This window comes from Carcharhinus amblyrhynchos, chromosome 30, assembly GCF_965287045.1.
Source record: "Carcharhinus amblyrhynchos chromosome 30, sCarAmb.v2.hapA, whole genome shotgun sequence".
Taxonomy (NCBI): Eukaryota; Metazoa; Chordata; class Chondrichthyes; order Carcharhiniformes; family Carcharhinidae; genus Carcharhinus; species Carcharhinus amblyrhynchos.
The window spans coordinates 33697381-33723055 of record NC_137353.1 but is presented as its reverse complement, the minus strand read 5'-3'; the positions used below and the strand labels follow the sequence as shown (position 1 = coordinate 33723055).

Below are 25675 nucleotides of genomic sequence, written 5' to 3'. Positions count from 1 at the left end.
CCAACAACACAACCATTTCCCTTGTGTCAGGTATGACCCCAACCATAGACATAGAACATAGAACATTACAGCACAGTACAGGCCCTTCGGCCCTCGATGTTGCACCGACCAGTGGAACCAATCTAATGACCCTCTAACCTAAACTATTCCAATGTTATCCATATGTCTATCCACTGACCATTTGAACGCCCTTAAAGTTGGTGAGTCCACAACTGCTGCAGGCAGGGCGTTCCACACCCTTACTACCCTTACTTACTTACACCCTTACTTACAACCAGTGGTGAGTATTCCCCTGATTCCCATTGACTCTTGCTTTGGTTTGGCTCTTTGATGTCACACTCACTCATACGCTGTCTTAAAAAGTATCGGATACATTTGTGGCGTAGAAATAGGCCATTCTGCCCAACAAATCCATGCATGTGTTTACGTTCTACGCAGCCTCCTCCCCATCAGCACAGAGTAGGAGTTTCGCACCGTTCCAGTCCCGTCGATGGCGTCCCCCAGTGCATACCCTCCAGCGCACCCCCCGTGGTGGCTAGCCTGACAGCATGGGGTGGATTCAATGGGAAAGCCCCCTTAACAGCAGCGAGACCAGAAGATCCGGCCTCTCACCACCAACCAATGGTAGGTCACTTCCCACCATCGTAAACACACTGCAGAGAGAGCAGAGTGATCTGCTATTCCATAGGATCTATAGAATCAATACAGTGGAGATTGAGGTCGTTCGGCCCATCAATTTTGCACCAACAGAGCATCATAATCAGGCTCACCCCCGCTATCTCCGCAACCCTGTGCATTTTTGCATGGCCAATCCACCTGACCCACACATCTTGGGACACTAAGGGGCAATTTAGCATGCCAATCCACATAGTCTATACATCTTTGGACAATGTAGCATGGCTAATTCCCCTAACCTACACATCTTTGGACACAATAGGGCAATTTAACATGGTCAATCCACCTGACCTCCACATCCACAGACTGTGGGAGGAAATCGGAGCACCCAGAGGAAACTCTCGCAGACACAGGGAGAACCTGCAAACTCCACACAGATAGTCACTCAAGGCCGGAATTGAACCTGTGTCCATGGCACTGTGAGACAGCACTGTGCCACCACGCCTAATACATCCATGCTATTCAACTACTCTTTGTGACGTAAGTTACACATTCTAATCATTTTCCAGGCAAACAATTTTCTCCTAAATTCCCCATTGGGTTTATTAGCAATTATCTTTTATTCGTGACCCTGCAAGTGGAAACAACCTCCCAAGTCTAGTCTTCAGTGTCGCTGGGTCAAAATCCTGGAACTCCCTTCCTAATAGCCCATGTGGGGTGCTACCTACATCTCATGGACTCTAGTGGTTCAAGAAGGCCATCACCTTCTCAAGGGAGAGATGGGCAATAAATGCTGGACTAGCCAGCAATGCCCACGTCCCATGAATGAATACAAATAAGATTCTAGTAAATCCCTTTGCACTTGCCCAAGTTCCTCCATATCCCTTTTTTGTAAAATGATTACCACAAACTGCTCCTAACTAAACATCTATGCAAAACATCACTACATTTCAATTCTAGCCTTCTAAAAATGAACAACCAGCGCTTTGATTGCCTTGCTATGATTTTATAATCAAGGGAAGGCGATGGCCTAGTGGTATTATTGCTCCATTATTAATCCAGAAACTCAGCCAATGTTCTGGGTTCGAATCCCGCCACATCCAAGGGTGGAATTTGAATTCAATAATAAAAAAATCAGGAATTAAGAATCTACTGATGACCATGAAACCATTGTCGATTGTCAGAAAATCCCATCTGGTTCACTCTTGTCCTGTAGGGAAGGAAATCTGCCGTCCTTACTCGGTCTGGCCTACATGTGACTCCAGAGCCACAAAAATGTGGTTGACTCACAACTGCCCTCGGGCAACTAGAAATGGGCAATAAATGCTGGCCCCAGCCAGCGACGCCCATGTCCCCTGAATAAATAAAAATAAAATTAACCCATGCCAGAATTTGAAGAAACATCGCACCCCAACTTTGCCAATCTGAGTAACTCTCTTTAACCCCAATTGTCTGATTTTTATCTCCGGGCCAGGTTGCTACGTATTTCTGCTAAGTTCCCAGCCTCCTCTTGTTCCAACATTAGTTACGAGTTACATAAGAACATAAGAAATAGGAGCAGGAGTAGGCCATCTAGCCCTTCGAGCCTGCCCCGCCATTCAATAAGATCATGGCTGATCTGAAGTGGATCAGTTCCACTTTCCCACTTTCTCCCCATAACCCTTAATTCCCTTGTCTATCAGAAACCTATCTACCCGTGACTTAAATATATCCAATGAGGTAGCCTCCACCACTTCAACAGGCAGAGAATTCCAGAGATTCACCACCCTTTGAGTGAAGAAGTTCTTCCTCAACTCCGTTCTAAACTGCCCCGCCCTTATTTTGAGGCTGTGCCCTCTTGTTCTGTTTTCCTTTCTAAGCGGGAAGAATCTCTCTACCTCTACCCTATCCATCCCCTTCATTATCTTGTAAGTCTCTATAAGATCCCCCCTCAGCCTTCTAAACTCCAACGAGTACAGACCCAGTCTATTTAATCTCTCCTCATAAGCTAACCGTGTGGTCATTTATTTGAGGCTTTCTGGAAATCTAAATGTGTTACCTCTGCCGTTTACATCCACTCTGTTAGTTTGTCAGAGAATTCGATTAGCTTGGTCAGGCATGATTTTCCCTGTAGGAATCTTTGTGAGGCGCATTTAATTATACTTTCTGTTTCTCAATATTTTTCCCTTCCAGCTTTGACCAAGGATTCTGTTATCTTCCCTCGCACCAGTGTTAAACTAATTGGTTTGTAGTTTATAGTTCCCTGGACGTGTTTTATCTTCCATTGAATACGTTGGAATCACATTAACCGTCTGCCAGTTCTGTGGCATTGTTCTCCTTTCTAATGATTTTTTTCTATCTCTGTAATATTGCCTCTGCCTCTCCTCCTGAACTTTTTTTAATATGCACTGATGTAATCTATCCGGTTGTTTCAGCCTCTCTAATTTTGATTAATTGTCTCCCCTTATTTCTATGAAAGCCTTTATAACTTTACACAGACACTGTCTGTCTCCCCGGTAAATATATGAAAGTCTTTATAACTTTACATAGACACTGTCTGTCTCCCCGGTAAATATATGAAAGTCTTTATAACTTTACATAGACACTGTCTGTCTCCCCGGTAAATATATGAAAGCCTTTGTAACTTTACACAGACACTGTCTGTCTCCCCGGTAAATATATGAAAACCTTTATAACTTTACACAGACACTGTCTGTCTCCCCGGTAAATATATGAAAGTCTTTATAACTTTACATAGACACTGTCTGTCTCCCCGGTAAATATATGAAAGTCTTTATAACTTTACACAGACACTGTCTGTCTCCCCGGTAAATATATGAAAGCCTTTGTAACTTTACGTAGACACTGTCTGTCTCCCCGGTAAATATATGAAAGTCTTTATAACTTTACACAGACACTGTCTGTCTCCCCGGTAAATATATGAAAGTCTTTATAACTTTACACAGACACTGTCTGTCTCCCCGGTAAATATATGAAAACCTTTGTAACTTTACGTAGACACTGTCTGTCTCCCTGGTAAATATATGAAAGTCTTTATAACTTTACATAGACACTGTCTGTCTCCCCGGTAAATATATGAAAGTCTTTATAACTTTACGTAGACACTGTCTGTCTCCCTGGTAAATATATGAAAGTCTTTATAACTTTACATAGACACTGTCTGTCTCCCCGGTAAATATATGAAAGCCTTTATAACTTTACACAGACACTGTCTGTCTCCCCGGTAAATATATGAAAGCCTTTATAACTTTACACAGACACTGTCTGTCTCCCCGGTAAATATATGAAAGTCTTTGTAACTTTACATAGACACTGTCTGTCTCCCCGGTAAATATATGAAAGCCTTTATAACTTTACATAGACACTGTCTGTCTCCCCGGTAAATATATGAAAACCTTTGTAACTTTACGTAGACACTGTCTGTCTCCCCGGTAAATATATGAAAGCCTTTATAACTTTACACAGACACTGTCTGTCTCCCCGGTAAATATATGAAAGTCTTTGTAACTTTACACAGACACTGTCTGTCTCCCTGGTAAATATATGAAAGCCTTTGTAACTTTACATAGACACTGTCTGTCTCCCCGGTAAATATATGAAAGCCTTTATAACTTTACACAGACACTGTCTGTCTCCCTGGTAAATATATGAAAGTCTTTGTAACTTTACACAGACACTGTCTGTCTCCCTGGTAAATATATGAAAGCCTTTGTAACTTTACATAGACACTGTCTGTCTCCCCGGTAAATATATGAAAGCCTTTATAACTTTACACAGACACTGTCTGTCTCCCCGGTAAATATATGAAAGCCTTTATAACTTTACGTAGACACTGTCTGTCTCCCCGGTAAATATATGAAAGCCTTTGTAACTTTACATAGACACTGTCTGTCTCCCCGGTAAATATATGAAAGTCTTTGTAACTTTACATAGACACTGTCTGTCTCCCCGGTAAATATATGAAAGCCTTTATAACTTTACACAGACACTGTCTGTCTCCCTCGTAAATATATGAAAACCTTTGTAACTTTACACAGACACTGTCTGTCTCCCCGGTAAATATATGAAAGCCTTTATAACTTTACGTAGACACTGTCTGTCTCCCCGGTAAATATATGAAAGTCTTTATAACTTTACACAGACACTGTCTGTCTCCCTCGTAAATATATGAAAGCCTTTATAACTTTACACAGACACTGTCTGTCTCCCTCGTAAATATATGAAAACCTTTGTAACTTTACACAGACACTGTCTGTCTCCCCGGTAAATATATGAAAGCCTTTATAACTTTACGTAGACACTGTCTGTCTCCCCGGTAAATATATGAAAGTCTTTATAACTTTACACAGACACTGTCTGTCTCCCCGGTAAATATATGAAAGTCTTTGTAACTTTACGTAGACACTGTCTGTCTCCCCGGTAAATATATGAAAGTCTTTGTAACTTTACATAGACACTGTCTGTCTCCCCGGTAAATATATGAAAGTCTTTATAACTTTACACAGACACTGTCTGTCTCCCCGGTAAATATATGAAAGTCTTTGTAACTTTATGTAGACACTGTCTGTCTCCCCGGTAAATATATGAAAGCCTTTATAACTTTACATAGACACTGTCTGTCTCCCCGGTAAATACAGAGTCAAAGCTCTGCCTTATATTCTGGAATGCTGTTATGATTACTCCTGGGTTAATTGTGAGTGTTCTTTAATGGCCCCATTCCTAAACTGAAATCTTTTTTCCTGTCTGGGGAAAATCTCAGCAGATCTGGCAGCCTCTGGGGAGAGAGAATAGAGCCACCATTTCGAGTGTGGATGACCCTTTATCAAGGCTTATTTAGACTCGAAACGTTGGGTGGAATTTCACTGGCACATCTACCTGAGGTTTGTACAGTCCCACCTGAAGCTAATGGAGGGTGCCGTTCTCCGAGCCCCGTGCCAGTAAAATTCTGGCCGTTGTCTCTATTCTCTCTCCTCAGACGCTGCCAGACCTGCTGAGATTTTCCAGCGTTTTCTGTTTCCCCATTGCATTCCTCCTTTCCCAATCATTCAGTGTCCCCTTTGGCATCTGCACCTTTGTTGGTTTTGTACTTTAGGGGGAATTTCACCGTCCCACTCACCACGGGAATCGGAGCAGGTGAGGGGCAGATCATTGTTTACCCCGGGCAGGATTTTCCAACTTTAGGGCGAGCGAGGCTGGAGAATCCCGCCCTTTAAAAACATAAGAAACAGGAGCAGGAGTAGGCCATCTAGCCCTTTGAGCCTGCCCCGCCATTCAATAAGATCATGGCTGATCTGAAGTGGATCAGTTCCACTTTCCCCCCATAACCCTTAATTCCCTTATTGATCAGAAACCTATCTACCCGTGACTTAAACACATTTAACCAGGTAGCCTCCACTGCTTCAATGGGCAGAGAATTCCAAAGATTCACCACCCTCTGAGAGAAGAAGTTCCTCCTCAACTCTGATCTAAACTGACTCCCTCTTATTTTGAGGCAGTGCCCTCTAGTTCTTATTTCCATTCTAAGGGGGAAGAATCTCTCTGCTTCTACCCTGTCCAGCCCCTTCATTATCTTGTAAGTCTGTATAAGATCACCCCTCAGCCTTCTAAACTCCAACGAGTACAGGTCCAACCTATTCAATCTCTCCTCTACGCTAACCCCCTCATCTCCGGAATCAACCTGATGAACCTTCTCTGCACCCCCTCCAAAGCCAATACTTCCTTTTGCAAATAAGAGGACCTTTTTGAGTTCAGTTTTGCCTCCATTTCTCTATCCCCCATGCTGTGTGACATTTCTGCTTGCTTTATTCTTGCTTTACAACTGGCTGTATTTTTCCTAGCAACTATTGGTCACCATTTTAAAGGTTTCCCTCTGCTGTTTAATCTCTTCGGGAAGGCAGTGGCAGAGTGGAGTTGTCACTGGGCTAGTAATCAACCCAGTGACCCAAGGTAATGTCCTGGGAACCTGGGTTCGAATCCCACTAGGGCAATTAGAATTCAATAAAAACCTAGAATTAAAAGCCTGACAATGTCCATTATCAATGATGGCACGGTGGTTAGCGCTTACAGTGCCCGGGTTCAATGCCAGACTCGGGAATCCTCCGGATGCTCCAGTTTCCTCCCACTTGGCCAAAGACATGTAGGTTAGGTGGGTTGGCCGTTGCTGCTTAGTGGTTAGGGGGATTAGTGGGGTAAATAAATGGGGTTACCTGGGTATGATACTCTGTTGGAGGCTCAGTGCAGACACGATGGGCCAACTGACCTCTCCTGCGTAATAAGGATTCTACGATGGTCGCAAAAACCCATCTAATGTCCTTCAGGGAAAGAAATCTGCTATCCTCACCTGGTCTGACTTGCGCGTGACTGTAGACTCACAGCAATGTGGTTGACTCATAACTGACCTCTGAAATGGTCTAGCAAGCCATCCAGTTCAAGGGCAGTTAGGGATAGACAACAAATTCTGGTCCAGCCAGCGACACCCACATCCAATGAATAAAATAATGGTGTATTTCAGGTTTACCTCAAGAAAATAACCAAGGTGAGAGACAGAATCTTTCTCAATCATAAAAGTAGAAGTAAGAACATTTTTTTTTATTTACAGAGTGTTTATTACAGAACTAGAGAGCACAGCCTCAAAATACAGGGGGGGGGAGGCACTTTAGAACAGAGTTGAGGAGGAACTTCTTCACTCAAAGAGTGTTGAATCTCTGGAATTCTCTGCCCGTTGAAGTGATGGAGGCTACCTCGCTGAATATATTAAAGTCACGGGTAGATAGGTTTCTGATAGACAGGGGAATTAAGGGTTATGGGGAGAAAGCGGGAAAGTGGAACTGATCCACTTCAGATCAGCCGTGATCTTATTGAATGGCGGGGCAGGCTCGGAGGGCCGACTCCTGCTCCTATTTCTTATGTTCTTATGTACAGCCTTTGGGCATTCTTAAGTTGTACACAGTAATGTATTTAAAGTGTTATCACTGGGGGAATGTGAGGAGGTCCCATGGCTCAGTGGGAGGTCTCTGACTCTGAGCCAGGAGCTCCAGGTTCGAGTCCCACCCCAGGACTTCATGGCCAAGGACGGTGCATTTGTAACGCAGTCAACCAGGCAAAAAACCTTCAAAACATGGCAATGGTTAGAGGGGAGAGACTCTGAGCCAACCACGGTTGATGCGGAGTGGCGACTGCTCAAGCGATAAGCCCCTGGTCTAGTGGCCTGTTTGGGGAATTGTGAACTATGAGAACAGCCTGCCCACACCCAGAGGGAGAAACAAAATGAAGAATAAGATTGCAGAATCCAAAATCCCTGTGATTTTTTGCAAACTATTCATGTAGCATGATGGTGAGAATATAAGGATGCAGTAAGCTAGGCGATTACTTAGTGTAACTGGAAGGACAAGTGGCAGAGTATAGACTGCCCTCCAGCTTACCTAGCCGGTAACGTTAGGGTTGGGGTGGTCCTGTAACGCAGTTACCTCTGAGCCAGATGCTCCAGGTTCGAATCCCACTGCAGGACTTGATAGACAAAGAAAGTGTGTTCTTAACCATTCGCCCGGTTAAGATTATTAACCTGCTAAGCCTTTCAATCTATTTATGGAACTGGACAATAGGAGCTGGAGAGTCCCATGCACATAGAAACTAAAAGCACAAGTAGGCCATTTGGCCCTTCGAGCTTGTTTCGCCATCATTTTGATCATAGCTGATCATCAAATTCAATATCCTGATCCCACCTTGCCCCCCCAAAATCCCTTGATCCTTTTAGCCCCAAGAGCTATAACTAATTTCTTCTTGGAATCACACAACGTTTTGGCCTCAACTACTTTCTGTGGGAGTGAATTCCACACATTCACCACTCTCTGGGTGAAGAAATTTCTCCTTACTCCAGTTCTAAAAGGTTCACCCCTTATCCTCAGGCTATGACCCATAGTTCTGGACTCTCCCCACCATTGGCAACATTCTGAATCTACCCCTCCCCTTCTCCAAGCTCTGGCTTCAGGCAATGCGAGTAATGAATACGGACATAAGTGGATGCTCTCCAACTGCCTGATGAGACGGGAAGCTGTGTAAATTCAGATGGAACTGCTCTGTTCCCTGGCACTTACTGTCACTCTGCAGCTGGGCAGCAGATGGAGTCTCAGCTCAGCTGCTGCTGGTTTGTTTCTCCATGACCTTGGTCTGCAACACCGTCATACGGCTGTAATCCATCCACATTCCAACACTGTGCTGGAAATTAACCACATCTACACCACAACTACTGGACTGCAATGTCTCTGATAATGAATGTACTTCCTGGAAAACCACTCACAAAAACTGCATCTTAGAAATAGAAACCCTACAGTACAGAAAGAGGCCATTTGGCCCATTGAGTCTACACCAACCACAATCCCACCCTGGCCCTACCCCATATCTCTACATATTTACCCACTAATCCCTCTAACCTACACATCTCAGGACACTAAGGGGCAATTTTAGCACAGCCAATCAACCCAACCCACACATCTTTGGACTGTGGGGGGAAACCAGAGCACCCAGAGGGAACCCACACAGACACGAGGAGAATGTGCAAACTCCGCACAGACAGTGACCCGAGCCGGGAATCGAACCCAGGACCCTGGAGCTGTGAAGCAGCAGTGCTAACCACTGTGCTAGCGTGCCACCCATCAGTTAATGATAAGGTTCACTTCTGTAGGGGTTAATAGTCTGAAAGGCGTGTTGGTTCAGTGCATTGGCCATGCTAAATACTCCCTCAGTGTACCCAAACAGGCGCCAGAGTGTGGCGACACGGGGATTTTCACAGTAACTTCATTGCAGTGTTAGTGTAGGTCTACTTGTGACACGAATAAATAAACTTTAAAAATAAGAAGAGAGATCTACAAGGCACAAGTCCAGAGGGCAATAGAATACTCTCCACTTGCCTGGATGAGCTCCAATAACACTCAAGAAGTTTGACACCATCCAGAACAAAGCAGCCCTGCTTGATTAACACCCCATCCAGTACCTTCAACACTCACCCCCTCCACTGCTGGTGGGTAGCACCCACAAGGTGCACTGCAGCAACTCACCAAGACTTTGACAGCACCTTCCAAACCCATGCCCTCTACCACCCAGAGGAACAAGAGCAACAGACACAGGGAACAACACCGCCTCCAAGTTTCTTACCATCCTTATTTGGAAATGTATCATCATTATTTCCCTTATGTTCAGACAAAATCCTGGAACAACTCTCTCTAATGTACTGTGGGTGTACCTACATCACATGAACTGCAGCGCACCACCTTCTCAAGGGCAAGTAGGGATGGGCAAGAGCCCATAATGTCTATAGCCCATTCCTGGATTAAATAAGATGTGGAGATGCCTGTGTTGGACTGGGGTAAACACAGTAAGAAGTCTCACAACACCAGGTTTAAGTCCAACAGGTTTATTCGGCAGCACTAGCAGGGAACACTTCTGCAGATGGGGCATTCAGCCTCTGATCTTCAGGTAAGCGTTCTCCAAGGTGGCCTTCATGACACACGACAGCGCAGTCACTGAGCAGAGACTGATAGCCAAGTTCCGCACACATGAGGACGGCCTCAACCAGGATCTTGTGTTCATGTCACACTATCTGTAACCCCCATGACTTGCCTGGGCTTGCAAAATCTCACTAACTGTCCTGTCCGGAGACAATACACATCTCTCTAACCCAAGCTTAACCCTCTCTCCACTCACACTGTCTGTACCTTTAAGACTTGATTACCTGTAAAGACTCGCGATCCAGCCATTATTTTGTAAATTGAGTTTGTGTCTATGTATGCCCTGTTTATGAACAGAACCCCCACTCACCTGATGAAGGGGAAGCACTCCGAAAGCTAGTGCTGCCAAATAAACCCGTTGGACTTTAACCTGGTGTTGTGAGACTTCTTACGGTGCTTACCCCAGTCCAACGCCGGCACCTCCACATCTTTGAGACTTGTGAGGCTTCTTATTGGTTTAACAAAGACAGGAAGTGGTTAATAATAAGACTGAGCTTTGGTGGACACCTTGGAGAGAGATATGTTGGATATCTTGGGGAGTCACGGATTATTAATCGTACATCTTAATATGTGGCTGTAACAAGCTTTCCAAGATAAACAGAGTGGTTTCGGGTCCCAGTGAGAAGAAAGCATAACTTTCTTCTATTTTTAGTCTACCATGGAATATAACATTTAAGGAATTCTTGTACATGGAGATAAGTAACAGGAATGTTACCAGCCACAGGTGATTAAGCGATGTGGAATCTTTATGGGTTGAGCTTAGAGAAACTAAGGGGCACCAGACGGTTGGTGGGGGTTGTATATAGACCCCCAAACTGTTGTGGTGATGTTAGCAGTGACAATAAACTTGGAGATTAGAGATACATGTGATAAAGGAACATCTGTAATTATGGGTGACTTTAATCTGCAAATAGATGAGGCAAATCGAATTAGTTATAATACCACTAGGGTTTTGGAGAACGAGGTGGGGGGGAATCTCACAGAAACGTATAAAATTCTAATAGGACCAGACACGGTAGATGCAGGAAGGATGTTCCCAGTGTTGGTTTGTCCAGAATCAGGGGGCACACCCTCATTTTCATAGCGCTGAATGAGGAGAAATTTCTTCGCCCAGAGAGTGGTGGAATTCACTACCACGGAAAGCAGTTGAGACCAAAACGTTGTGTGTTTCCAAGAAGCTGTTAGATATAGCTCTTGGAGCGAAGGGGATCAAAGGAGCTGGGGGGGTGGGGGGGTGCGGTGGGAGGGGAGGCAGAATCAGGTTGTTGAGTTGGATGATCAGCCGTGATCATAACGAATGGTGAAGCAGACTCGAAGGGCCAAATGGCCTCCTCCTGCTCCTATTTTCTACGTTTCTATGAATAACGTTAGTGTCTAATGTAATCGACATTGGTAACGGGGTGCATTAGAGCATTGGTGCTCAATAAAACCTACTCCTGAAAGCAATCGAGTGCGGTTAAGCCACCAAGTTTTATTTCCAGGAGACGTTTCTGATATAAGAACGATGATACTGTTTCTCTAAGTGGATGGTTTTCAAGTTGGATGTGGGAATAGTTATGAGGTCGCTGGGTCCCTATCGCATGAAAAGAAATCCAAAACTTTGTTCTTTTTTAATGGAGTTTCTGCTGTGCCAAAAAAAATGGCTGCCACGAGTCTCATTATTCCCTGTGAATTCTCACACCTCCCTGTAATTAACGAGGGTGCAGATAAACTGGTTCCCCAACAGGAACCATCACAAAAGAGAGAAATTGAACCTCGTTATACCAGAAGAGACGATAATAGCCAGAATCACTGAAACTGATTGTTAAGCTGCAGTTAACCATCAGAGGCCTAAGATTCTGGCCTTTTGGACAGTTTTAACATGAAGGGCCGATTTCCTATCCCTTTGACCCCATTATTGGGCAGCTTTCCATGCAGCCTTATCGGAATCCAGGTTCCCTCAGCTCAGTCTTCTCACTGCCCTCCACTTCTCGTCCTCCCCATCCATCTCCTTGTCCCTAATTTCCAGGCCTTGCCCTTCTTACACCTCTCCTTGCACAGCCCCCCCTTTCACATTCCACCGCCCCCCCCCCCCAATCTTGATTAATCCACACACACCCCCCCCCCCCAACCCCTGTCCTCACCTCACACTCCAGCCCCCCCCCCCCCCGTTGAGCTTCAGGTCTTTGTTGTGATGGTGGCATGGGCTGTCCAGAGAGACACCGGTGTGTGGCACTGGGGGTGCGGGGGGGGGGGGAGGAGAGCCCGTCCTCCCCAACCCCAGACACAGTACTGAAGCGAGATACGGGTGGGGGGAGAGCGGAGTCCATGGGTCCAGCAGCACGATGCTCTCCATGAAGACCAGCTCAATATTCAGATGGCGGGCAGGGACTGGTCTGCCCTGGCAGGGTGGTGAATGCTTCAGGGGCAGCGTGGCACTGTGGCAGACAATTGTTGCACCGACCTCAAAGTCTCTGGCGAACTGAGAGCCACTTTGTGTCGGCCATTCTTTAGCCATTGGACTCGCCATTAATGTGCTTTCCCGTTGCCGCGACACTCGAACGAAAGGCCTGATGGGATGCCAGCGGTCAGCCGAACATTTATGAGATGCAAACAAAGGGCAAGTGACTTTCCTGCCACCTGCTGGCGGGAAGACCAACGGTGCAAGTGGCCCGACTGCCACTGGGAGAGTTGCAACAGGGTCCTACTTTGGTGGGTTGACTCCAACCAGGAACTCAATGGAAAATGAACTGCGTTAAGAAGGAGGCAGCCCCTGACAACCAACTCTCCAACTCTGGGAATGATGGAAACAGGCACGGAGAGGGAAAGGGCTGTTTCTGCGCGCGTGTGACCCAGACCCCAAGGGTTTTCATGGAGAACACCAGAGGGGATGGAGACACTGTCAAAAGTAATAACTCTCACAAGACTTTCAAGGAGAAAATGCAACTCAGGCGAGTGAGAGAAAGAAAGTGAGAGAGAAAGCCCATTTATATGTGTAGGACGGGGCTGTGAAAGTGGACGTGAGAACTTTTTTTATATGATCGTGGGGTGTGGGTGTTGCTGGCAAGACCAACATTTATTGACCATCCCTAATCGCCCTCGAGAAGGTGGCAGTGAGATAGGTTTCTGATAGACAAGGGAATTAAGGGTTACGGGGAGAAAGCAGGAAAGTGGAACTGATCCACTTCAGATCAGCCATGATCTTATTGAATGGCGGGGCAGGCTCGAAGGGCTAGATGGCCGACTCCTGCTCCTATTTCTTATGTTCTTCTTGAGCCGCTACAGTTTTCATATTGTAGATACACCCGCACCGCTGTATAGAATTTTGACTCAGTAACGGTGAAGGAACAGCGATACGTTTCCAATGGTGGGTAACTTGGAGGGGAACTTCCGGGTGATGGTGTTCCCAGGTATTTGAGAAATTGTCCTCCTAGATAGCAGGGGTCATGGGTTTGGAAGGTGCTGCCTAAGGAGCCTTGGTGAGTTCCTGCATCTTGTAGATGGTACACACGGCTGTGACTGTGCGTTCGTGGTGGAGGAGGTGAATGTTTATGGAATGGGTAGCGATCAAGCTTTGTCCTGGATGGTGTCGAGCTTCTTGAGTGTTGTTGGAGCTGCACCCATCCAGGCAAGTGGAGAATATTCCATCACACTCCTGGCTTGTGCCTTGTAGGTGGTGGACAGGCTTTGAGGAGTTAGGAGGTGAGTTACTCACGGCAGGATTCCCAGCCTCTGGCCTGTTTGTGTAGACACAGTACTTATATAGCTAGTGCAGTTCAGTTTCTGGTCAATGGTAACCCTCAGGATGTTGATAGTGGGGGGTTCAGTGATTGTAATGCCATTGATTGTCAAGGGGGCGATGGTTAGATCCTCTCTTGCTGTACTTGATGTGGAGATGCTGGCATTGGGCTGAGGTAAGCACAGTAAGAAGTCTCACAACACCGGGTTAAAGTCCAACAGGTTTATTTGGTATCACCAACTTTCGGAGCACTGCTCCTTTCTGAGTGAGTGGAGAGTTGGGTTCACAAACAGGGCATACATAGACACAGACTCAATTATAAGGTAATAGTTGGAATGCGAGTCTTCGCAGGTAATCAAACCTTTACATATACAGACAATGTGAGTGGAGAGGGGGATAATCACAAGTTGAAGAGGTATGAATTGTCTCCAGCCAGGACCTTTGGTAGGATTTTGCAAGCCCAGGCCAAATGGTGGGGGTTACATGTAATGAAAGCTTAGAAACCCTACAGTGCAGAAAGGGGCCATTCGGCCCATCGAGTCTGCACCGACCACAATCCCATCCAGGCCCTACCCCCATATCCCTACATATTTATCCACTAATCCCTCTAACCTACGCATCTCAGGACACTAAGGGGCAATTTTAGCACAGCCAATCAACCTAACCCACACATGTGGGAGGAAACCGGAGCACCCGGAGGAAACCCACTTAGACACGAGGAGGATGTGCAAACTCCACAGAGGCAGTGACCCGAGCTGGGAATCGAACCCAGGTCCCTGGAACTGTGAAGCAGCAGTGCTAACCACCGTGCCGCCCATGTAATGTGACATGAACCCAAGGTCCCGTCCTTGTGTGTGCGGAACTTGACCATCAGTCTCTGGTCAGCGATTCTGCGTTGATGTGTGTCTTGAAAGCCGCCTTGGAGAACGCTTACCCGAAGATCAGAGGCTGAATGCCCGTGACCGCTGAAGTGTTCACCAATAGGAAGAGAACAGTCCTACCTGGTGATTGTCACGTTATGTCCTTTGATCCATTGCATAGTCTCACCAATATACCACGCCTTGGGGCATCCTTTCCTGCAGTGTATGAAATAGACAACATTGGCCGAGTTGTAAGTGTGTGTACCGTGTACCTGGTGGGTGGTGTTCTCGTGTGTGATGGTGGTATCCGTGTCGATGATCCGGCACATCCTGCAGAGGTTGCTGTGGCAGGGTTGTGTGCTGTCGTGGTCACTGTTCTCCTGAAGGCTGGGTAGTTTGCTGCGGACAATGGTCTGTTTGAGGTTGTGCGGTTGTTTGAAGGCAAGAAGTGGGGGTGTGGGGATGGCCCTGGCGAGATGTTCATCTTCATTGATGACATGCTGAAGACTCCGGAGAAGATGTCGTAGCTTCTTCGCTCCACTCTTGATGGTCATTGCCTGGCTCTTGTGAGGTGCGAATGTTATTTGCCCCTTGTCAGCCCAAGCCTGGATACTGTCCAGTTCTTGCTGCGTTTGAACATGGACTGCTTCAGTATCTGAGGAATCGCGAACAATGCTGTACATTGTGCAATCATCGGCGAACTGATCTTATGATGGAGTGGACATCACTGATGAAGCAGCTGGAGACGCCACCCTGAGAAACACCTTCAGTGTAGACAGTGTCCACATAAAGTCACAAAGGCTTTCATATACTTACTGGGGAGACAGACAGTGTCTACATGAAGTTATAACTCCAACCCCCATCTTCCTTTGAACGTAAGAAATAGGAGCAGGAGTCGGCCATCTAGCCCTTCGAGCCTGCCCCGCCATTCAACAAGATCATGGCTGATCTGAAGTGGATCAGTTCCACTTTCCCGCTTTCTCCCCATAACCCTTAATTCCCCTGTCTATCAGAAATCTATCTACCCGTGACTTAAATATATTCAGCGAGGCAGCCTCCACCACTTCAATGTGCAGAGAATTCCAGAGATTCACCACCCTTTGAGTGAAGAAGTTCTCCCTCAACTCTGTTCTAAACTGCCCCCCTTTATCTTGAGGCTGTGCCCTCTAGTCCTGGTTTCCTTTCTAAGCGGGAAGAATCTCTCTACCTCTACCCTATCCATCCCCTTCATTATCTTATACGTCTCTATAAGATCCCCCCTCAGCCTTCTAAACTCCAACGAGTACAGACCCAATCTACTCAATCTCTCCTCATAAGCTAACCCCCTCATCTCCGGTATCAGCCTGGTGAACCTTCTCTGCACTCCCTCCAAGGCCAATATATCCTTCCGCAAATAAGGGGACCAAAACTGCACACAGTACTCCAGCTGCGGCCTCACCAGTGACTTGTACAGTTGCAGCAAGACCTCCCTGCCAGGAACGACTCCAATCAATAGAAGGGTTTTCCCCTTGTTCCCGTTGATTCCAGTTTTGCCAGGGCTCCAGCCCAGCGCTCCAAGCAAGCCAACATCCTCCTGCAGGAGGAACCACCATTGCGATTTGATATCCCTTTCTCAGAAGTAGCCATTGCTAGTATTGGACTTGTCACCTTGCGCACTCTGACCTTTTACCCTGCGGCAGCAGTTTAAACAAGTAGCGGGCAAACTGCAACCGGGGATGGGGTACAGGCGGCCATCGGGGTACAGAGTGCGGCCCCACCAGATATTCTGTTCCCCGCCCGGTGTGACTGACTTTCATCCGTGTAGTATTTTTCCCTCCCGGTTTGACTGAAGTAATTGGAGCTTAAAGCGAGGAGCGAGTGAAGTGAGGTGCGTGCTGGTTGGACACAACATTGACCGTGAGAGCCGTGAGCTTCCCCTGTGTCCGTAGAGTAAATATTTATTTTGTTTTTACCATTTAGGGGGTAGGGATATGATTGGCGCAACTTGTGGGCCGAAGGGCCTGTTTGTGCTGTAGTTTTTCTCTGATTCTATTCGTAGTGGATGACTGATTAAGCATTTTCTCTGACTTATTAAGAAATATTTGGCGCGTATTAGACGTATTTAATCTCATTCGTGGGGTTGTGGTTAGTGGACAAGCCCCATTTCAAGCTTGCGGCGCACGGAGGTGCAGGAGGGTCACCCACGCGACCCACTCGCTAGCCGAGGTCTCTGGTTTGAACCCCCAGCTGTACTCGGTTCTCTGCTCTGAGCTGGTTAACCTGTAAATGGACTCTCGCTCTGCCGCTGCATTTTAAAGCATCATTTATTAACCTCACAAACTGACTTTTCATAGAAGAATCAGCCAGAATCGTTTCGAGTTCTGCCTGCCGTATAAGCAAACAGCCGGTAGGGTAATCTGGCACGATCTCGCTCAGCAATTCTCTCGTCAAGCAAGATCTCGAGTTGGACATTCTTCTCCTCGTTGCCGGACCCTCCCATTACCTCACCCCTCCCTATCTCGGTCCGTAATCTACCACAGTCCAAAGATGCGCAGACGGGCCATGCTAAATCACCCCTTGGTGCAGAATGTCCCCGTCCCACGATGGGAATCGTTACACATAGAATGTAGACTCAGACCATAGAATCCTACAGGGCAGAAAGAGGCCATTCGGCCCATCGATTCTGCACCAACCACAATCCCCCCCGGGCCCCATCCCCATATCCCTACATATTTACCCGCTAATCCCTCTAACCTACGCATCCCGGGACACTAATTTTAGCATGGCCAGTCAACCTAACCAGCACATCTTTGGGTGGTGGGAGGAAACTGGAGTACCTGGAGGAAACCCACGCAGACACGAGGAGAACATGCAAACTTCACACAGACAGTGTCCGAAGCCGGGATTTGAACCCAGGTCCCTGGAGCTGTGAAGTAGCAGCGCTAACCCACTGTGCTACCATGCCCCCCCACCAGTGACAGAACCATACAAAGGCCCATTGGCCTCAGGCGGTATCTTCCGGTCGAGGGAAAATCCCGCCCTTAGTGTCCAAAGATGTGCAGGTTTGGTGGAATAGTGTCAACCGACTCAAGAACAGCTTCTTCCCTGCTGCCATCAGACTTTTGAATGGAGCTACCTCACACTAAGTTGATCTTTCTCTACACCCTAGCTATGACTGTAACACTACATTCTGCACCCTCTCCTTTCCTTCTCTATGAATGGTATGTTTTGTCTGTATAGCGCGCAGGACACAATACTTTTCACTGTATACTAATACATGTGATAATAATAAATCGAATCGATTAACCATGGTAAAGGCACAGGGTTACGGGGATAGGGGAGAGAGGAGGGCCTGGGTTCCATGCTCTTTTGGAGAGACAGTGCAGACTCAATGGGCCGAATAGCCTCCTTCTACACTTTAGGGATTCAGTGATGATTCTATGATTCTTTGAGCCGCGCCAGCCCCTGGAATATCTGCACTCACCTCATCCTGGCCTTTGGCATTTCTGGTGATTGCTGTACCATCAGTGGTTGACACTTTGGCCCTAAGCTTCGAAATATCTCTCGGCCTCCCTACCTCACCAACCTCCTCTTAAACATAAGAACATAAGAAGTAGGAGCAGGAGTAGGCCATCTAGCCCTTCGAGCCCGCCCCACTCCTCTACACGCCTCTAAATCTACCTCTTTGGCCAAGGTTTGGGCACCTGACCCAATATCTCCTTATGTGGCTCAGTGTTATACTTTGGGTTGGGGATGGAGGGGGGAGGGGAGTTCTCTGGCCTCCCGTGGCGTGTTTCTGGTGGTAAAAGGCAACAGGCCATTGGCCAGTGGGGGGGATCTTCTGGTCCCCCCGCTGCCAATGGGAATTTGCATTGACAACGACCCTGATCTCCGGGAAACCCCGTGTGTAGAAGATCCAACCAACCTTTTGCCAGCATTCCTGTGAAGTGCCTTGGGGGACATTTCTCCAAGTTAAAGGCGCTATATAAATGAAACTCTGTACATAAATAAATGGTGTTGTGATTCTAAAACCCAAATGTAAGAATTCCTGTTCCCATTCTTGCAATCCCTGATAAGATTTTGCGTTTTCCCTGTTGAGTAATGGAAACATTTTCCAAAGCAGTTTGCCGCTGTGGGGAACGGTTCCAGTTTGACAGGACCACGCTACGTGAAGCAGTTTCTATCCATCTCCCTTTGCCCAAGAGCCACGGGACATCTCCAGCTCTCCTCTGCGTTGAGTCTCCCAATCGCTAGATCCTCAAGTGTTAACTTCCACACGTCTGTTGGAGTTGACATTCTGACAATCCAGCTACTGGGAGCCGATGAGATTTGAGAGATTAGGTTCGCGCCCGATTTCTTGCCTCTCACGATTTTACCGACAGCGAGTATCCGGCAAAGTCAAGCCAGGCGGTGCCAAGGGGGGCAGGATCTGAGGGGGGGGGGGGGCGGTAGGGAGCCTTCTTGGGGGGGGAGTGGGCCTACTGGGAGGGCTGATTAATGGGGGGAGGGAGGGAGGGGGGTCCCACTGCCACTCTGCAGGCGATTGGTGGGGGGAGGGAGGGGAGTCCCACTACCACTGTCCAAGCGATTGGTGGGGTTTGGGGGGGGACGGCGGGGGCGGGTCTTGCTACCACTGTCTGAGCGATTGGTTGGGATGGGGGGGGGTCTTGCTACCACTGTCCGAGCGATTGGTTGGGATGGGGGGGGGTCTTGCTACCACTGTCCGAGCGATTGGTTGGGATGGGGGGGGGTCTTGCTACCACTGTCCGAGCGATTGGTGAGGGAAGGAGGGGGGTTCCCACTGCCACTGTCCGAGCGATTGGTGGAGATGGGAGGGGGGGGTCTCACTACCACTGTGCGAGCGATTGGTGGGGATGGGAGGGGGGGGGTCTCACTACCACTGTCCGAGTGATTGGTGGGGGGTGGGGGGAGGGGGGTCCCACTGCCACTCTGCAGGCGATTGGTGGGGGTGGGAGGGGGGTCCCGCTACCACTGTCCGAGTGATTGGTTGGGGGGGTGGGGGGGGGGAGGGTTCCCACTGCCACTGTCCGAGCGATTGGTGGGGGGGTGGGGGTCCCACTGCCACTCTGCAGGCGATTAGTGGGGGAGGAAGGGAGGTCCCGCTACCACTGTGCGAGCGATTGATGGGGGACGAAGGGGGGTGGGGGGTTGGGGGTGGGGTGGTGGGGGGGATCCCGCTACCACTGTGCGAGCGATTGCTTCATGCGGTTGCCTGATTTGTACATTCGACCTATTTTAACCATCCTGTTTAGAAGTGTCCGAGCTGCGCGATGGGCACTGCACCATCCGCATCGTGCCGTTTTATAGGGGAGGGCATCACACCACTGTCTGTGGGATCTTGCTGTGCGTAGGGCAGTGGCGTCTCCCTCCATTGCAACAGCGCCCGCACTTCAAACCTACTTTGCTGGCTGCGAGTGGCTCCCGGGAGGTCTTGAGGCTCGTAAAAGACGCTGAACAACAAAATTCTTTTCAACACGAAACTGGTGCCTGAAAAATAGCAAAGCGTGAGAGAGACCCGTAAATAAGCTTTGGAAGAGGTCCAAGGAAGAGGAACTATCTCACCAGCAAATATGGTGCTGGGCTGTCGAGTAAACTTCCTCAGCGTTGTTGTAAAAGTCATTCTCCATCATCCAGTTGTTAAACTGACGCTTTTACACAGCCCATAATAAATCATTCAGCTGTTCTCCTTAAAGCCTTCAAGTGGAAGCTCCTAAGACAAGTAAATAGATTGGAGGAAAATTCATGCGTATTTCACTGGTGCAGCGTCAGAGCAGAACAAGGATTCGGATATGGTGGCACAGAGGTTAGCAGTGCTGCCTCACAGCCCCAGGGAGCCCGGGTTTGATTCCAGCCTTGGCTGACTTTGCACGTTCTCCCTGTGTCTGTGCGGGTTTCCTCTGGGTGCTCTGGTTTCCTCCCTCTGCACAAAGATGTACAGGTTAGGTGGATTGGCCATGCTAAATTGCCCCTTAATGTCCAAAGATGTGCAGGTTAGGTGGATTGGCCATGCTAAATTGCCCCTTAGTGTCCAAAGATGTGCATGTTAGGTGGATTGGCCATGTTAAATTGTCCCTTCGTGTCCAAAGATGTGCATGTTAGGTGGATTGGCCATGTTAAATTGCCCTTAGTGTCCAAAGATGTGCATGTTAGGTGGATTGGCCATGTTAAATTGCCCTTAGTGTCCAAAGATGTGCATGTTAGGTGGATTGGCCATGCTAAATTGCCCTTAGTGTCCAAAGATGTGCATGTTAGGTGGATTGGCCATGTTAAATTGTCCCTTAGTGTCCAAAGATGTGCAGGATAGGTAGATTAACCATGCTAAATTGCCCTTAGTGTCCAAAGATGTGCAGGTTAGATGGATTGGCCATGCTAACTGGCCCTTAGTGTCCAAAGATGTGCAGGTTAGATGGATCGGCCATGCTAAATTGCCCTTAATGTCCAAAGACGTGCATGTTAGGTGGATTGGCCGTGCTAAACTGCCCCTTAGTGTCCAAAGATGTGCAGGTTAGGTAGATTGGCCATGTTAACTGGCCCTTAGTGTCCAAAGATGTGCAGGTTAGGTGGACTGGCCATGCTAAATTGTCCCTTCGTGTCCAAAGATCATGGATCATAGAATCCTACAGTGCTGAAAAAGGCCCTTCGGCCCATAGAGTCTGCACGGACCACAATCCCACCCAGGCCCGATCCCCATATCCCTACCTATTTTACCCGCTAATCCCTCTAACCTAAGCATCTCAGGACACTAAGGGGCAATTTTAGCACGGCCAATCAACCTAACCCGCACATCTTCGGACTGTGGGAGGAAACCGGAGCACCCGGAGGAAACCCACGCAGACACCAGGAGAACGTGCAGCCTCCACACAGGCAGTGACCCGAGCCGGGAAATCGAACCCAGGACCCTGGAGCTGTGAAGCAGCAGTGCTAACCCACTGTGCTACCCTGCCCGCCCCATGATGTGCGGGCGATAGGGGAGGGGAGTGAGCCTGGGTGAGATACTCTTTTGGAGAGTTGATGAGATTTGACCTGAAGAGTAAGAGCAGCATCTGATAGATATTGTGCAGTGAGTTGCTCTGGAGACAAGCCACAGTGTAGACGACAAGCTATCAGAAGCAGCTGGCAATGATTTACAAGGCTATTGAAAAGCTTCTGACAAGGCCATTAACTGTATGAGTGAAACTTGAGCTTTTTTATAAAGACCACAAGAGATGGGATTACAGTTTTAAGACTCACTGACAGCTGTTTTATTTGTAATGGATGCTGAATGGTTTTTATTATGTCTTTCCATGTTGGGCTGCTGCCTGTGCCGAGCTGCGTACACAGCCAGGTTGGAGTAATGTGATAGCGTTAGACTGTCGGAGAGCGAAACCCCCTTTGGCTACGCAGCTTAGCCTTGAGTGATAGAACAAAAAAACAGCACAGGAAACAGGCCCTTTGGCCGATCTGATTAGCCAACAGGTCTCCGAGGCTGGATTTCGATCCAAGTCCAGCCAACCTCCAATCAATGCTCGTTTAAAGTTCATTTGTGAGCGTCACAAGTGAGCTTACATTAACGCCGCAAAGAAGTTACCGCGAAAATCCCCTAGTCACCACACTCCGGCGCCTGTTCGGGTACGCTGAGGGAGAATTCAGCACGGCCAACGCACCCTAACCAGCACGTCTTTCAGACTGTGGGAGGAAACCGAGCAAACGCACGCAGACACGGGGGGGGGGAGGGGGGGAGGACGTGCACACTTCACACAGACAATGACCCAAGCTGGGAATCGAACCCGGGTCCCTGGTGCTGTGAGGCAGTAGTGCTAACCCACTGTGCCACCCAACTGAGGGTGAAATGGTAGTGGGTCTGTCAGGGTCAGAGGGGAATGTATTCCGAGCAGTGGCCACCCTGAAAATTCACTATCTTGGCACTAGCTTAGAGAAGGGCAGAGGGTTTGAATATCCTCACTAATATTTATCTCTCGACCCACACCACTGGTCACTCGGGGCATTAACCACGGCAAAAACACCTTCAGAATCAGAAGAAAGGGACCTGCAATAGTTGAACACTTTTCAGTGAGAGAATTGCAGAAGGTCACCCAAAGGACAGTCTGTCTACCCTCCCACTGAATACTGCCCATTTCCTTCTGCAAACACATTCGCCTGGGAGCCACTGTTAGTCCGGTCTATCTGTGTGTTATCTTGTACGATTTGTAAACCACTGTTTGTTCCATTCTTACTCAGACGCCACACTAAACGGCTTCCTCTTTATAATCACCACAGTGCTGGCACCACTTTACGATCTTGTTCCAAACTTGAGACTTTCAGCAACACCACTTCCATTCTTCCAGCTTTACTCATTCCCATTTACCTCACTTTGCCCTTTTTTACTGTATATATACACACACACACACACTCACACACGCCCACACACACACTCATGCTCACACACACACACTCACACACGCCCACACACACACTCATGTTCACACACACACACGCACACACACTCACACTCACTCACACACACACTCACTCTCACACACATCCATACATACACACACACTCACACTCACACACACACATCCAAACACACACGCACACACACACACATGCTCTCACGCTCACACACACACACTCACTCACACACACTCACACACACACTCACACATACACATCCACACACACGCACTCACTCACACACACTCACACACACACTCACACATACACATCCACACACACGCACTCACTCACACACACTCACACACACACTCACACATACACATCCACACACACGTACACACACACACACTCACTCACACACACTCACGCACACACTCTCACACACACTCACACTCACACACACCCACACACACATCCACACATACACACACTCACACACACACACCCACACACACACACACGCTCTCACACTCACACACACACTCACTCACACACGCTCTCACACACACACAAACACCCACCCACACTCACACATACACATCCACACACACACACACTCACTCACACACACACATTCATGCACACACTCATACACATACACACACACACTCACACGCACACACATACACACACTCACATACACACACACATATACTCACACACACACACTCACATGCACTTATACACACAGGACTTGATGGTTTGAGTTATAAGGAGAAGCTGGATAGATTGAGACATTTTCCCTGGAACATCAGAGGCTTAGGGCTGATCTTATCGAGGTCTATAAAATATTGATGGCATAGACCAGATAGATAGTCCCAGAAGTAGGGGAGTCTAAAACTAGAGGGCATCGTTTTAAGGGTGAGAGGGGAGAGATACAAGTGTCCAGAGGGGCCATTTTTCCACACAGAAGGTGTTGAGTGTCTGGAACATGCTGCCAGAGGTAGTAGTAGAGGTGGGTACAATTTTGTCTTCGAAAAAGCATTTAGACAGTTACATGGGTAAGATGGTTATAGAGGGATATGGGCCAAATGCGGGCAACTGGGACTAGTTTAGTGCTAAAAACTGAGCAAAATAGACAAGTTGGGCCAATGGGGCCTGTTTACATGCTGTAAACCTCTATGACTCTATGGCACACGCACACGCATACACACACACATGTGCACACACGCTCAAATTCATATTGTGATGATGCTGTGCCTTTAGGAAAGGTACTTGAGTCATGTATGTTGTGCAGGTTTTTTTTACAGTCCATTCTGACGGGTCTATGAAGTCTATAACAATATCCTCATTGTCACTGCAGCAGTATAATTGATCCTAATGGCTAGAAGGTTTCTTTAAATCTGGACTATTGCTGTTCTATTATCTGTAATGCTCCCCTGAGGTTTTGTAGAGTGGGACTTGATTAGGATGATTGACAGGGAATGTATCACTGGGTGGAGCTAGGCTTAAACAGAGAAATCAACTCAGTACTCACACACAAATACACACACTCATACACATGCACACACATACATGCATACACAAGTACAAATATATACACATTTACATACACACAAATACATTGACAGACACACACAAATCCATACACATATATAAATACATACACTCATTTACAATTATGTGCATTCACACATGCACACATGCAAATACACATGCATACACATACAAATGCACACACACATATACAAATATACATACACACAAACAGATATCCACACAAATACACATATAAATACATGTATACACATACAAATACATGCAAGCATACAAATACACATGCATACACATACAAATGCACACACATGTACAAATACACACAAAAACAGACACACACATATACACCCACACAGACACTTAGATACTCACACACATGAATATAGATACATGCAAACACTTATGCATATAAACTTACACATACAAACAGCCACCTGCAAACACATATGCACATATAAACATGCAAACATGTGTGAAGTTTGCACATTCTCCTCGTGTCTGCGTGGGTTTTCTCCGAGTGGTCTGGTTTCCTCCCACAGTCCAAAGATGTGTGGGCTAGGTTGATTGGCCATGCTAAAAATTGCTCCTTAGAGTTGCGAGATGTTTAGGTTAGAGGGATTAGTGGGTAAATATGGAGGGATATGGGAGTAGGGCCTGGGTGGGACTGTGTTCGGTGCAGACTCGACGGGCTGAAGGGCCTCTTTCTGCACTGTAGGGTTCTATGATTTCTGCTACGACTTCTATGAAACATACAAACACACACATGCATACGGACACATGCAAATACACACAAAACTACAAATAAAAACACAGAAATATAAACGCATACAGACATATGCACAAGCAGACACCCACATCTCAACACACACAAGACTTTGCTAAATTGACCCTAGTGTCAGGGGGATTAGAAGGATAAATGTGTGGGGTTACGGGGATAGGGCCTGGGTGGGATTGTGGTTGGTGTAGACGTGATGGGCCAAATGGCCTCCTTCTGTACTGTAGGGATTCTATGATGGACTCTAAGACAATGCAAGACATGGGAGTGT

At 47.4% G+C, this 25675-nt stretch overlaps 1 protein-coding gene across 1 annotated transcript in view; it reads left to right on the top strand.

Annotated features, from left to right (window-relative positions):
- The window catches only part of LOC145360086 (endothelin-converting enzyme 1-like), a 363484-nt gene that overhangs the window by 35252 nt on the left and 302557 nt on the right, over positions 1 to 25675 (top strand). The window lies entirely within an intron of this gene.